The sequence below is a fragment of the Epinephelus moara genome, chromosome 17, assembly GCF_006386435.1.
Source record: "Epinephelus moara isolate mb chromosome 17, YSFRI_EMoa_1.0, whole genome shotgun sequence".
NCBI lineage: Eukaryota > Metazoa > Chordata > Actinopteri > Perciformes > Serranidae > Epinephelus > Epinephelus moara.
Window position 1 is genome coordinate 16,187,116 of NC_065522.1, and position 15,567 is coordinate 16,202,682.

At 40.3% G+C, this 15,567-nt stretch overlaps 1 long non-coding RNA gene across 2 annotated transcripts; it reads right to left on the reverse strand.

Moving 5' to 3' along the window:
• Nucleotides 1-8,284: 8,284 nt before the first annotated feature.
• LOC126404132 (uncharacterized) lies at nt 8,285-15,326 on the reverse strand. 2 transcript variants are annotated; one of them, XR_007571404.1, is made up of 3 exons: nt 14,999-15,324; nt 13,551-13,934; nt 8,285-8,437 (listed from the first exon to the last, which is right to left on the reverse strand). It is a non-coding gene; the product is annotated as an uncharacterized LOC126404132 (long non-coding RNA). The 2 variants fall into 2 exon arrangements; XR_007571405.1 differs by lacking the exon at nt 8,285-8,437 and adding an exon at nt 11,534-11,967 and having other exon boundaries at nt 14,999-15,326.
• Nucleotides 15,327-15,567: the final 241 nt, after the last annotated feature.

Below are 15,567 nucleotides of genomic sequence, written 5' to 3' on the forward strand. Positions count from 1 at the left end.
ATTGGAAGTATTAAGTCTGGTGGAGAGACCTGCTGAGACATAAATAAAAACGGGTAAATAAAATTAAAGAGATGAATTAAAGAGAAAGAAAACAAACAGGAGGAGGAAGAGAAGGCGCGATGACAATAATGGCAAATGAGCCTGGAGGAGAGATGGAGGGGTAGAATAACGAAGGAGAGGACAGGGGGATGTCTGGTGAGCGCTGCCTCACTTGGAAAAGAAACATGATGAAGGGACTGCCCTTTTCAGTGTGTGTGTGTGTGTGTGTGTGTGTTACGTGCACGTCCATTACAGCCCGCGCGATCAGCCTACTCAAAGCCACACACACACACACACACACACACACATAAATCACAATCACACACAATTCACAGGAGCTGTTTGCTCTTCCGCCTCATTCTCTTCCTGCGTCTCCTTTATTTTCCACGCAGTGAATGAGAGCAAGGCAAACAGGAGGAGGAGGAGGAGGAGGAGGAGGAAGAGGAGGATGGGAAAAAAAGAGGAAGAAAGAGTGTGAAACCTTATGTAACTGAGCCTGGAGGGGGGGAAGACAAAGAGAAAGGAAGAAAGGAAGACAATTAGAGGGGGTCAAGGGTCACTCATGAAGGGCTGATTAAAAAGACAGACCTTTGTTTCATGTTGTGAGGCAGTTGGCAATTTGACTTTTAAAACGACTGACTGCACGAAACCTTAAAGAAACTGTGTGCAGCAATTTTTGTTTCAAGTTTAGCATCACGTGTCCATTTCTCACAAGCTAACTGCGGCGAACAAGATGCACCACATTCATTTCTCGCCGTTAAAATCAGACCATCAGAAGTCCTCCTGCATGTCAATAAAAAAGGCTGAGTCACACCAGCATCTTAACAGCAAGTTAAACTGCGGTGAGCTTTGACATATGGTGAGCCAGAGAGACCAAAATGGAGGAAGCTGTCATCGCTTATTAGCGGTCTGACCCTCCTGTGTCGAAGTACAGCTGCTCGACAGAAGTGAAACGGTTTTCTTTGAACGGTTTATTGAGCTTGCTAACTGAGCTAGCGAGCTCTTTCTCCCTCTCTCTCTGTCAGCAAGCTCGCCAGCTAACTGGAGACCTTTCTCCAATTCTCTTCAATGAACTCTTTATTGAATTAAAGGACGTACACTGCCATCTTGGAAGGATAAGCATCTGTACTGACAGTAGCTGCCGATAGCCAGTGGTATTATCATCTTGGGCCAGCTGCACAAAGCACCTTAAGTTGCCCCTTAACTATGACACTCAAGGCTTAAATGAAATATCTTGGCAGTAAGTGCCTGGAAAGATCTTGTTGCATAAAACCGCAGCGCAATCATTAACTGACCTTTCGTTAAGCCCCGCCCCTTTGTGATGGTCCGACAACCAGGCATTATTATTGCAATATTCGACTGGGCCTATACAAAAAGTTCGGAATGGATTTTTAATCGACTGTATCAGCATATTGTGCGCATCCATTTCCTAATAAAGACACAAACTAGCTAAAAAATGTAGTTTAATTTAATTCAATTTAATTCAATTAAACAAAAAACCTTCACGGGGGAACCTATTTGTTGCTGTTTGCACGTGTGACGCATCAAACGCCCTGATTGGCAGCCAGTGTGTTGATGATAACATTTAAAAGGAGAAAGCTGTGAGTGGGACAATCGATCGCTTTACTGTACGGAGCAAATTACAACCAACACCAGCAAAGGCTACCTAAGACCAAAAGACAGTTTCACGAAAGCTACCTGTCTTATTTTTCTTAGTTTTATCGTCGTATGTTGTGATTAGAGTGATACGCACGTTATAGAAGCTATTGTACACACATATAAATGTAGGTGCCTTGAGATTTTGTCTTGCCCTTTGTGTGCGTTTGTCACAAAAATTTTGAAAACCAATAGTCTAGACCCGTGGTTAGCATTGTCGCCTCACAGCAAGAGGGTTCCTGGTTCGAACTCGGGTCTCCCTGTGTCAGCGTGGGTTTTCTCCAGGTACTCCAGCTTCCTCCCACAGTCCAAAGACATGCCAGGTACTCCAGCTTCCTCCCACAGTCCAAAGACATGCAGGTTAATTGGTGACTCTAAATTGAATTGAATGGTTGTCTGTCTCTATGTGTCAGCCCTGTGATAGTCTGGTGACCTGTCCAGGGTGTACCCTGCCTCTCGCCCAATGTCAGCTGGGATAGGCTCCAGCCCCCCCGCCACCCCTAACAGGATAAGCGGTTACAGGAAATGAACGAATAAATGAAATTAATGTACCACGATAGAATATTTCGGCCCACCCCTTGCAAGCATTTGTCCTAGAATAGATCCAATAAATAAATGTCCTCAAAATATGTCTGTTTTCCAAGATGTGATGCATCACTGTATTGATTACCTATGCTGGACTGAGATAATACAATAAACTATCATATATCTGGATGTAATGTATGCTATCGATTGGCTGTAATGTGCAGAGCTGCATGTTCTCTGGCTTTATGGCAATGGACACTTGTTAGGACCACAACACACACTGGCAGTTCTAACCTTATGAGGACTTTCCAATTACTACATGTAGACTCTAAACCAGGGGTGTCAAACACATGGTCCCTGGGCCAGAACCAGCCCACCAAAGGGTCCAATGCGGCCCACTAGATGACTAGAATAGGAGGTGCCAGTTTTCAGGGGCAAGTTCAACAATGAGTATCCTACTTCCTGTATAATTCTACAATACAGTTCTCCGGTACGCCAATGAATATAACAATATTTATCGCAATATATAATTTGATAATGCTGCGAGTTTGAAAAGTATCCTGACAATGTCTGACACCTGAAGACACCAAATAATTTTCCAGCTCCCCATGGCACTCTTCATAAAGCTGGGGCAAAGCAGTTTGAGAAAAATACTTCCTGCCTGGGAGTTCGTACCTGCGGTCTTGCACTTTAATTTCTTGAACGCGTCTTTCTCCACGGTGCTCATGGGCATCAGGTCTTTGGCTAGAAAGTATGACGCTGCGTCTGTTATATCTCTGCTCCTTTTCGATCGCTTCTCATAGGAGGTTACTGCAGCAAAATTGGACGCTATTGAATGCTGTTTTGGTGCAGCCCCGCTAGCGCTGCACTTGAACACTTGTGGGTGGACGTACTGCAGTTTTGGCCCTGATTTTCATACTGTCAGTGTAGTCCCTGGGATGCCACCTCTTCAGGTGATTTTCCGTTCTGGTTGGCACCAACCGACGATATATTTTGCAGACCATCTTTGTCCGTGCATCGTCACCTTTCAAGTAGCCAAACTACTTCCAAATTATTGACGTTGTGTAACCTTTTTTATCCAGAATTTCGTCCATTTTTTGAGGATAACACAAGCTCTTCCTCAGCTTCACCACCGCTTTGCGCCTCACTTCCACTCATTTTCCCCTCTTTTTGTTGTGTCCACGCTACTTTCAATTCCTCCTAACATCGGAACACACACCTCAGCGTAAACTTTGCAGTGAAAAATGGGCGTGTACAAATGTGTGCAGATTGACTGACAGCTGTCTGTTAACTTCTGCTCCGTGACCCGCTGTTTGGATCTATCTAGGTCTATCGTGACTATAGTGTATCATCGTCATCGACATACATTTTATCATTTTATCGCCTAGCTTCGACCTAGCTGAAATTGCACTTATCCGTCTTAAGAGATGCCAGGCTGTTCTTCTGTTTTGTAATAGGACAAATGTCTACAGAATCTACTAATAATTATTTACACAAAAAAGGGGATAATATTGGAGCTGATGTTACTTATAGTTTATTGTGCAATGGTTTTATTGGTCTGGCCCATCTCAGATCGAAGTGGACCGTATGTGACCCATGAACTAAAATGAGTTTAACGCCCCTGCTCTAAACTATTACAGTAAATAAAGAGAACAGTCAAAGGCTATTAATATCAGGCCTTTCCATTACAGTAAATAGCACACACTGTATGGTGCTAAATAAAGTTTAGTTTATCTCTTTCACTTCTTAGATGAGTTGTGTAGTTGGTGATTTGAATAGCTAAAAATAGAAACGGACTTCCTTTTTCTACAGTGGCCTGTGAACAATGACACTATCAGTGCTGCTCTGACGTCACAGTATCTGTTGCTCTCTTTATTTTAAAGGCGTTTTAAGTTTGATTATGAACAGCTAAAAACGTGTATGAGCAGCTGTGCATGTTATGGGACAGTTGGCTTTAATAGGCAGAATATAGTCGAGAAACAGACAGGAAATGGGGGGAGAGAGAGGATATGACATGCAACAAAGACTTGCATTGGGGACATTGTGGTTTACGAGGCCCTATGAGCATTTTCTTTTTATATCAAAACGAAACATAAGGGCTGTAACATGTGTCTTGTTTTCCCTGCAGGCAGGGTTGACGTCTCACAATGTCTGCCAGATCAAGCTGGTGCACGACTAAAAAGAAAACCATAGTCATACACAGTTCATACAATCACACACAGTTTTAGACCTCAGGTCAAAACCACAAACCGATCCTCACAAAAGACAGCAAAACAAGAACACACACGTACAGCAAATTAATCCCTAGCTGCCTGTACATCCAATCCAGTCGGCGGAGCTCACAGGCTGAAGTGAACAGAGTCGGACAATTAGCGAACCTCCGAGGTCACATTCACTTTAATTACAGACTATAAAACGGCAGCAACAAAACATTCACGGTGCCTTTCCCATACACCTGGCAGGGCAGGGTAGGGTTGGGGATTTTAATGTCATTTCCTGAAGGCTTAACATGACACAGCAAAAATAAATAAAGCAAGTTTAATGAACTTGTGCATCAATAAATCCACTTAAACCCCTCAAAAATTATTATCTGCTGTGAAGTTGTGGCTTTTATGCTCAAATCGAAAAGAATTAACTGCAAGGAGAGACTTCAGTGAGTTAAATATACTCTGCTGACGCCCCAGTATCAAAAAGCTTGTCTCTAAACCAAAAGATATTTAATTACAGCCAACACGAATGTCTCTAGAGTGACATGGAAATTACACGCCTCGTCTTCCCAGGGCTATCGCTGCATCTGTGTAATTATTTAGAGACTTATGGGTGAGGGACTGAATTCATCTAATGGTGTCAGGATGTCATGTCACACTTGATAAGAATTAGCACCTTCTTAGCAAGTGTGCCAACAGACTGCCGCGATATCAAGTACAGTAACACCAAATAAAGGGGAGGCAACACATGAGAGGGGGGTTGAGAGGCTGTTGTAGCAGCACACACACAGAAAACACCCCAAACAAACACATACATGAGCCCAGTATACAAACACGCACACACACACACCAGTAAAGTCGTCACTCACCCACGTGTACCCCAGTAACAAAGGGATACACAAACACACTAATCCGCTCAGGCCATTGGTGTCACTACAGCGTAATCCTGGAGTCTATGAGTAGCTTAATCTAAGTCACATGACTGTAGGTACACACAGTCTAATCAACACACACACAAAGAACTAATTATAGCATTGTCAAGTTTGATTGACAGAAGGTGACTCTCCCAACGGCAGCTGCTTGTTTAAGCCAATAGGAGAGGAGCTGCATGATGACATCATCGCACTGACACTGAGCTCTGAATACTGGTTTTATAAAAACTTTCCTGGACTTTCTGTCTCCAACATGCTTTCTATATCGGAGCAGCAAGTAATTGCATAATTGATTCATCAGTCTGAGTAATTTCTTAAGGAAAACAAGTCAAAATTCTCTGATTCCATCTTCTTAAATGTAAATATGTTCTGTTTTTTTACTCCTGTGTGACAATAAACTGAATATGTTTGGGTTATAGACAAAACAAGACATTTGAGGACGTCATTTTGGTCTTTGGGAAACACTGATCGACATTTTGTTCACCATTTTCCGACATTTTATAGGCCAAAATCCCCCAAAAATTGACAGATTGACAATGAGAATAATCGTTAGACGCATGAGGAATTCATTTAAAAATCCCACATAACATACAGTGTATGCCACTAGTGTTTTTGTTTCAAGGTTCACTGATGTTAATGTCAACTCTATTTTTGTAATAAAAAAAAAAAAGAAAATTAGTAACTTACTGTAACTTACTTACTATTAGTAAATTTACTGCCAAATTTTGGTCTGATTTTAGGTGTCATTTTCAAAAATTTGAACACAGTTTCAAGTTTTTTTGTTAAAGATGTCATCATACATTTTGAATATAAATTGTTATTTTTAAATTATTTTTTTTTATTTAAAAAAATCTTCATGATTTTATATATTTGTTAAACACTCCAAAAATGTAAAAAAAAAAAAAAAAAAAAGGATATATACACAAAAAATTTTAAAAAAAATACTTAAAATGTATTCAATTGAATATACTACATTTCAAACATTTAAAAAATATATTAAAAAAATAATAGAATAAAATACTATGTATAATCAAAAAATTTACAAAAAAAATTATTTTAAAAGAGAAAAATAATTTAATGTCTGATTTACATTTTATTTTTATTTCTTTTCTTTCCATTCATTTTTTTAAATCATTTTTTGTGTATGTCCTTTTTATTTTATGCTTCTTTTAGTAGGATTTGATTACACAACATTTATAAAAAAAATACTAATCGAATTGAATATTATTTATTTCAAACATTTAAAAAATATATATAAAAATAAAATACTATGCATATGTAAAACACTAACAAATGGGAATTATTTAAAAAAAAAGAATTTGATGTCTGGTTTTCTTTTTATTTTTATTGTATTTTTTCCTTTCCTTTTTTTATTTATTTTTATTTTTTTATCCTTTCTATTTCATTAATGAATGAATGAATGAATGAATGATTCGATTGCACTTACATATACATAGTTCACAACTTGCTTACAACTTAAGACTATTAAAGTTTTTAAAAATTTAAAACATAAAATCATAATTTTCTTCTGTGTGACTGATATAAACAGAAAAACAACTACACAGGTGACACTATAAAAGGTTAAACTATCACTATGTGGTCACAGCTTTCACCTGTATACCTCTTTCCCCACTTCCTGCCTGGAGAACCTGAAACCATGGCAACCCTCTATAGGGTTCTTAAGCCCTTATATGGGCGTGCACATCACCATCAACACCACATTACAATGGTGTCCGATGAGATAAGCCGATCAATACCAGACTGATATCCAATACCATTATCTGCTCCAGGAACACTAGTAGCATGATGGGATGTCGTCCCCATGACGACAGGGGTTGATGGGTAAACTGTGTTTCCTATTGATCGGCATATGATTTACAGTTGACGGTCAATGCCAGTAATGGATAACGATTTCAGCGCGCACACACACACACACACACACACACGTATGATATTAAGTTGGACAGTTGTCATCTGTTTGTTTGCATTAGAAATAAAGCATTTCTCATTGTGGATATTAGCTCATCAATAACTAATGAGGCAGATTTGTGTGTGTGAGTGTATTTGCCAGTAAGAGGCTGATATCAAACCATCGATATCTTCCTGTAAAGCACAGTGCAGAGGCCAACAAGCAGCTATCACAGGTCTAATAAGACAGAGAGCCGTTACTGAGTGATTACGTCAGATCGGCTATCAGAGATTTGAACACAACTTATCATCACAGTGGAGGTAAGAGAGGAAAAGGACGCAGCCAGGAAGTGGGCAAGGCACGGGAAGGAAGTCAGCAGACACAGGCACATCAGATAAGATTAAGGTCTGATTTAAGCGCTGATGAAGTTACACCTGAGAGGGAGGATCGAACACAGAAAAGACAGATCACGTGATGGATCCTTCAAGAGGTTGACTAATGCAGAAAACACATTAAATCGTTTTTTAAAAAGCATTGTGACAGAAGAGTGTAAGGCTTCAGATAAAGGCAGAAGTCCTTGAAATGGCTTCAAATCCAAATGCACACGCCCATTCTTTGGTGAGATGTTTAAATCTTAATGTTACCCCTTAAATAAAAGAGCAGCTCAAAGGTTTAATCAGGGTCCCAGCGTGGCTCTGATGAAAAAGGTTTAATCAGGGTCCCAGCGTGGCTCTGATGAAAAATTCCACGACTTCCCCAACTAAGTTAATAAGTTAAGAGCACTTCCATGAATCTTAACATTTTACCCCTCCCTGGGTTGCTAATGTCACTTTTTACCTTGAAGAAGTCCTGTTGTAATATGTACAAAGTTAAGAAAAGCTCTCAAAAGAGATACAATGCTGCAAAAATGGAAGAAAAAAAAATGCTGAATGCCAACAGGATGGTGAAAGTATTACTTGTAAAATTCCTTGACATTACCCAACACCTCTCTAGGAACTGAGTTTAACGGGTTAAATCACACCTCCACACACACACACGTTCTCTTTCACGCCATTTTTTCCTACCTTGGCCCTTATCTGTCCCGAGGTCGACACTTTGCGGATCAACTTGTGCGACGTCTCTTCTTGTTCCCCATCGCTGTCTGATGACTCTTCGCCAGCTTCTCCAGCCTAGAAAACAAGCAGGAAAAGACGGAAGAATTATTCAAATTTGTTAAAATTCAGCGGCACAGTTAGTATTGTCACCTCGCAGCAAGAGTGTTCCTGGTTCGAACCCAGGGTGGGGGAGCCCTTCTGTGCAGAGTTTGCATGTTCTCCCTGTGTCAGGCATGGGTTTTCTCTGGGTACTCCAGCTTCCTCCCACAGTCCAAAGACATGCAGGTTAATTGGTGACTCTAAATTGTCTGTAGGTGTGAATGGTTATCTGTCTCTATGTGTCAGCCCTGTGATAGTCTGGTGACCTGTCCAGGGTGTACCCTGCCTCTCGCCCACTGTCAGCTGGGATAGACTCCAGCGCCCAAGCGACCCCGAACAGCATAAGTGGTTACAGAAAATGAATGAATTAAATAACTGTCAGATATTACTCATTTATAATATCTGGAGCCCTGTGAAGAACAAACTATCTGAATTTGAATTTTTAAAGTCTAGTGGAAAAGTTCAGCCATTGATTTAAGAGAAAGCAGTTTAACTGGCTTCATCTACATCTGTTAAATAATCTGTGGTTACCAAGGTTACTTTGTTGTTTACTGCTTTCAAACTACCTTTAAAACACTCTTATAATAGCTTACTAGCACCAACTAGGTCAAATTTAGACAAATCTGACTGACCCAAAAAATAATTAAAACTTCTTAAGATCTGGTGTTCTACAAGATTTGAACTTTTGCAAGACTCAATAAAATTACTTCAAAGCAAGGTCACAATTTTAGAAATACTGGGGTCATAATGTCAAGCAGCCCCTCCCTCCACTAGAGCTTTGATCAGGCTGGAAAAAAATCAGGCCCGACCCTATGTGAACCTGCATAGTCTCTGTCCAAGCCCTACCTGAGCCTGGACCACGACAGCAGTTTTGGGGTTGAGCTACATTGAAAACCTGAATTTCCACCGAAAATGTACAAGCTAAATTCAGTTGAAGGAGGCATCCATAAATAGTCACTCTGAGCTTCATAGCAGACTCTGGCACTGATCCCAAATTCAGAGCGTTTTGAAATACTTCTGTTATTCAGAGCACCAGCGACAGAGGCTCTGGCACTCTGCCTGAGGAGATGTCAAGATGGAGCAGCAGAGCACCTAGCGCAGCTAAAGTGAAACGTAACTATTTGTTAATTCATATGCAAATAGACAGTCAGCATATCCTCCTGAGATTCTGTGTCTACATGAGGACATTACATTTTGGGTTTACTTGACCTCATCCTTCATTCTACTTAACTTAGACCTATTGTCCTCGTTCGTAGACACTTCTCTGTACAATCTAGTGGTAGTAAGAGCACAATACACTAATCCATGTAAAACCAAGATGGCAGCCATCTCTGCTAAGTCAGTCTGCAGCTGATCCTGACACAAAAGTTGACAAGGTCCAAAACCTGATCAGATTGAACAGTCGAAACTTGTTTATTTATGATTAATGTTTGTAGTTTAATATGGCAACAGATTTGACCAATTTTAGCAACAGTAACAGGCTAAGACACCGTTAATTAGGAAGTACTTGTTTAAAGACATTGATTGTCTTCTCATTTGAGGACAGTGGGACTTTATTATAATTGACAATGTTTCCTTTTATCTACTTAGCGGGTCCTGCTGATCCCAAATAGCTAAGAGTCATTAAAAATGCATGCCAAACATACGTTCAGGTCCCAGGAGGATATACCCAATTCAATTCAAGCCTGGGGTAAAGTTGAGAAATTACGGCTAGGCCCAAACCCGGTGGGTCAGGTCTGGCCCAATTGAGTTTGGGCAGAAATCAAAGCTTTACCCTTAAAACCTTTGTCAATTTTTTTAGGAATTTTGATATTCCTGCATGTTTAGTGGTCATCTGTTTGAGAGTTTAGCAACATGATGGTCTAACAGCTGTTTCCTCAGATTGTTCTCTACTCGACCAGAGATGAAATCTGTTCACTGTCAGATTGTTCCAATAGCTTCTGTATGTCTTCTATTTGTCCTGTGCCCTTTCAGTTTTCAAATTAAAATGGTCACTGTCCAAAAACTGTTGATATCTGCCTGATGTGTGACTTTTACTTACAACATGCAAACTGCACTTTACGTCCCTATATTTTCAACAACAACAAAAAAAAAAATACAACAAGGACATGACCTCTGTGTCATCAGTGATAGCTAAAGCCCCGCTTCAGACGCTTCACTGATTGTCTGAAATCAACTTCTCCGCCATTTTGTACTCATGCAGCACTTGTACTGTGCTTTCAAAGAAATACACAGCAACCACAAAAGATTCTTGACCAACATGCGTGTTCACACATTAACAGTGTCCTCTGGTTGCTTGACCTTGACTTCTTCATTCTGATGCTTGCAGTGTGAACTACTGAGTTACGTTCTGATGATTCATCACTTCCTGTCTGCTGATAAGATTTGACTGCTTACTCTGATAGTAACGGGGCCGAACTGTATATGATAAGGATTTAGATGTCCAATGTTAAGACGCAGTTCAAACTGAAGCTGTGCTTTCAGTTTCAAAGGCATTTAAATGAATCTTATTTATTTTTACATGTAAATAAAAAAACAGTCTTGTAGACATCAGGGACAAAACTCAAACCGATTCTCACAAAGATATAATAATTTGAACTTAAGCTAGATTTAAGACTTTTTTAATGCCACCTGGAATTTAGTTTAACACCAATTTTATAATAACAAAATTAAAGAAACTAAAAACATGAACCAACATTATAGGGTAAGGGACACATTTTCCAAATGTCTGTTGTAACATAAAACATGACATAGCAATTTTGTGTTTTTCAGGGATTCTTCTGCCTTGATTCGCACTGTGTTGAGTTTGAAAAACTTCTGCATTGGGTCTTTTGATGGAGACCACTCTCATGTTTTTGGGAAATGTCAGGAAATAACTGTAACTGAGCACATACTAGGATATGAGGTTCCTAATAGTTGTTTGGTGCTTTATCTATGTAAATTTTCTGAAGAACATGTTATTGCTAGTGATAGATATTTGTCAGATATTGCTAGTAGCAAGCAAGAAAGCTATCACCAGGAACTGGGGTAAAGACCACAACCAACAAAGAACCAATTGCTAACAATTGGGGAAGAACTCTTTTTAATGGAGAAATTGACACATACTGAGACTGCAAGAAGCACAACTGGAAAGAAAACAAGACTCAAAAAGACGACACTGGACTGGAATAACAATCAATAGACGCTAATCCTTATGGCTGTAAATGTGTATTTACCCAACCAGTTTTTGTTTTGTTAGCTCTTGTTACTTTTCAGTTATCTTGTAATGCTGTTGTAACCGACATGTCAATGTCACAAAAATTGTTTTAATAATGATTTAGGTGACAAAAAAGAAAAACTTTTGCATAAAATACAAGAGCTTTGTACTGGTTTCAGCCATGCCACGAAATCTTGGTTAAATAGACTATTTTCGTTGAATTTGCTCTTTCCCAAGTCGTCCAGGGTACAGTGATAGCTAGCGAGCAGTCAGTGGATCCTCTGTTCTGAGCATCCCGGCCGCAGGGTGTCTACAGATATAACCAAGTTAAATTTGAGACTTTTAAAGACCTTTTTAATACCACATTATGAAATTTAAGACCAAACCTGCAATGGAAATACACATTATATATATATATGTGTGTGTGTGTGTGTGTGTGTGTGTGTGTGTGTGTGTGTGTGTGTGTGACACACATGTGTAAGTACTCTTTCCAAGTAAATACACTTTTGTCAGTTTAAAATTAACACAGTAAGAAAAAATGACAACAATTGGGTGAGTCATAAATGCAATAAATTTATAATCGCAAATCTTCGTCCAATGATTGTAAACAGTCATTGGTTCTGTCAGGCTGGAGGAATTTTCACGGTAATGTAAAATATTTAAGATCCATCGAATCTGAATTTAATACAATTTAAGACTTTTAAGGCCTTATATTAAAAAAAACTTAATTAAAGATAACTGAAGACTTGTTAAGGCCTTATATTAAGAGAAAACTTAATTTAAGAGAATTTAAGACTTTTTAAGGCCTTATATTAAGAGAAAATGTAAGTTAACAGTTTAAGACTTCTAAAGGTTTTATATAAAGAAAACTTAATTTCAGATAATTAAAGAAAAGAAAACTTAAGACATTCTAAGACTTTTTAAGGTCTTATATAAAGAAAACTTAATTTAAGACAATTTAAGACTTCTTAATGCCTTACATTAAGAGAAAACTTAATGAAAGACAATTTAAGACTTTTTAAGACCTTATTTTAAGAGAAAATGTAAGTTAACAGTTTAAGACTTCTAAAGGCTTTATATAAAGAAAACTGAATTTAAGATAATTAAAGACTTGTTAAGCCCTTACATTAAGAAAACTTAATTTAAGACATTCTAAGACTTTTTAAGGTCTTTTAAGACATGTTATGGCATTTTATTAAGAGAAAACTTAATTTAACACAGTTTAAGGCTTTTTAAGGCTTTATAATAAGAAAACTTAATAAAGATAATTTCCCACTTTTTAAGGCCTTATATTTTGGAAAACTTAATTTAAGACATTTTAAGACTTTTTAAGGACCTATAGACACCCTGGGACGGAAACAAAATATGTTGTTGGTACCACTATCCTGATATGCGTAACGTTAACGCGAGAGGCTTTTGGTAAATATATTTTAATAGATATCTTAAATAATTCTTAGATTTTGCAATACAATGTCAAAAAATCATAAAATCCTACTTCCCATGTCCTTGCAGTTTTAAGACTTTTGAAAGATTGATTTAAGACACTAATGACATTAAAGCCTTTTAAGACTTCGATCCACAGTAATCAGGCAAAATGTGTTGAAGATTTAGATTTCCAGAGACTGCAGGTCAATCAATTTAAGCTCCTAAAAAGTTTAAAATGCAACAAACAGTGATTTCTTTAAGCATTGGTGGGTTTTTTGTGATTCTGCAGGGCAAGTTTCATAGATATGTGGAGGAAATCTGGCACCATAGAGCCGTCACCGCTTACTGTATGTAGCAGTGAAACCTGTGTCCATTGTTTGCACTTAGAAACTAAACCTGTGATGTTTTATGACAGATAATAAGCCATATCTTTACATCAGAGTTAAACACAGATTAAGCAGGACTTACAATGTGGGTCCTTTCAGAGTCCGCCTGAGGTGACCCCAGCGGCTCGCCGTGCTCTGCCACGTACAGGACGTTGGGGTTCAGTTTAGACGCCATGACGAGCCGAGCTCACAGTCGAAAGCAAAAGGAACAGAGAGGGAGGATGAGAGAAAAAAAAAAAACACGACAGAGAAACAGAGAGAAGACACAAGTGTGAAAGAAATGGATGGAAAGTTTGCCAGTTGCAGAGGAGGAGGAGGAATAAAAAAAAAGAGGAGAAGAAGAGTGGAGTTTGGCGAGGTGAAAGCTTGGCTGAGTAGAGGAAGAGAGGAGAGGATGACGAATGGGACAGCAGGCTCCGGGACGCCACACTCGTCCTCTTGCCGATCTCTCTATCCAGGGCCAACTCTGGAAAAGATGGAGGAATGAATTATTGATTAGGAGAGAAAAGCTCGCTGGAGTTTTTTTGGGAGGGTGGGTGGGGGGGTGGCGTCTCCCTTTGCTGGAAGTTATGAACACATAAACAGTTCTGAACTCTTCTTCGACTATTATTCTCTTCTTCCTCATCCATTGCACTCTTTCAGTTGATGACAGCCACTTCTCCTTCTTGGTTCCTCTTTTCTTTCTTACTGTGGGAAGACACTGAGGTTTTTAACAGTTCAGCTCTGTGTGTGTTTTGAAACAGAGGCGGTGACATGCAGATTGGCCCTTTAGGGCAAGTGACACAGCCAAAATCATAGTGATGATGATGATGAACGCAAATGGCAAACATGATGGTGAAGGGCGAACACAGAGGAAGGATGATAATGATGATGATCATATGGCTCATTAGAGAGAGACTCTCCTGCATTACACATGCAATATGGGACCATGTCACACTCAATGCACAGTGTTGTTTATAAAGACACCCAAAAAGTAAATACATGCAGGCTGTGTGTGCGTGCAGGCGGGCGCGCACGTGTGTGTGTGCGTTTCCTTGATTACGATGTGGACACGTTATTCAAAAACCTGTCTGCATCTCACTTCGCCACCGCCCCCGTTCACACCAAACTTGAGCACATCAATGTTAAGCACAGAGCAGGGTACAGAGCCAGCAGCGTGCACAGGGAGGCTGTGGGTCTGTTGGATTGTGTCTCTGTGGCTCTCAGGTATTAAAGACATTAATGATAAACACAAGCGGATGCACAACAGGCTGTCGTGCGCTCCAGCCAGCCACAGCTTCATCATTCATTCCCGTCCACATCGCTGTGTTACTGTACGGTGGCGGAATAAAACGTCAATATTCAATTTGACTCGTGCATATTCGTCAAACGGGCTCAGCGGGCTCAGCTGTCACCAAACGCGAAAACATTTATCGGCGACCTGGACGGCCACCGTTACCGCGCGGCCACCTCCTCCTCCTCCTCCTCAACTGCACAAATAAACCCCCTCTCTGTGCTCTCATGTGTCGATGAAATATGGATATTATTTACCTTCGCACGTTAATTTTGTCCTCCTGCTCCTCCGCCGGACGGTTATCAGCGGCGGCGGCTCCCGCTCCTGTTGCCCGGCCTGGGTCGCTCGTCAGCCGGCGTTTAGGTGCTCGCGGTCAGCGGCGGCGGCAGTAGCAGCGTGCGGGTCTCTCCGGTGGTGCTCGCCTTGCAGAGAGAGACGCGGTCATACGCATAGCGTCGGAGCGGATCTGAATCAGGTAGGAAGAGGAGGGAGGGAGGTGGAGGAGGAGGAGGAGGAGGAGGAGGAGGAGGAGGGAGCAGGGGCGAGAAGAGAGACGGAGAGAAAAAGAGAGAGAGATTTGAAAGCGGCCGTGTGTTGAGTCGCCTCCAGTCGCTGTTCCGAGGTTAAACGGAGAGCAAATAACGCGCACACGCACGCATGCGCGCGCGGGAGAGAGCGCGAGAGAAAACCACAGGCCTGATATAAACACAGAGACAACAGTTACCAACAAGATGCTGACACTGGGAGAGGAGACAAGGAAGTTTGGAGACTTTTATAAATTAAATTCTGAGCACTTAACAAGATGAGTGTTGGATTACGGCGCTGC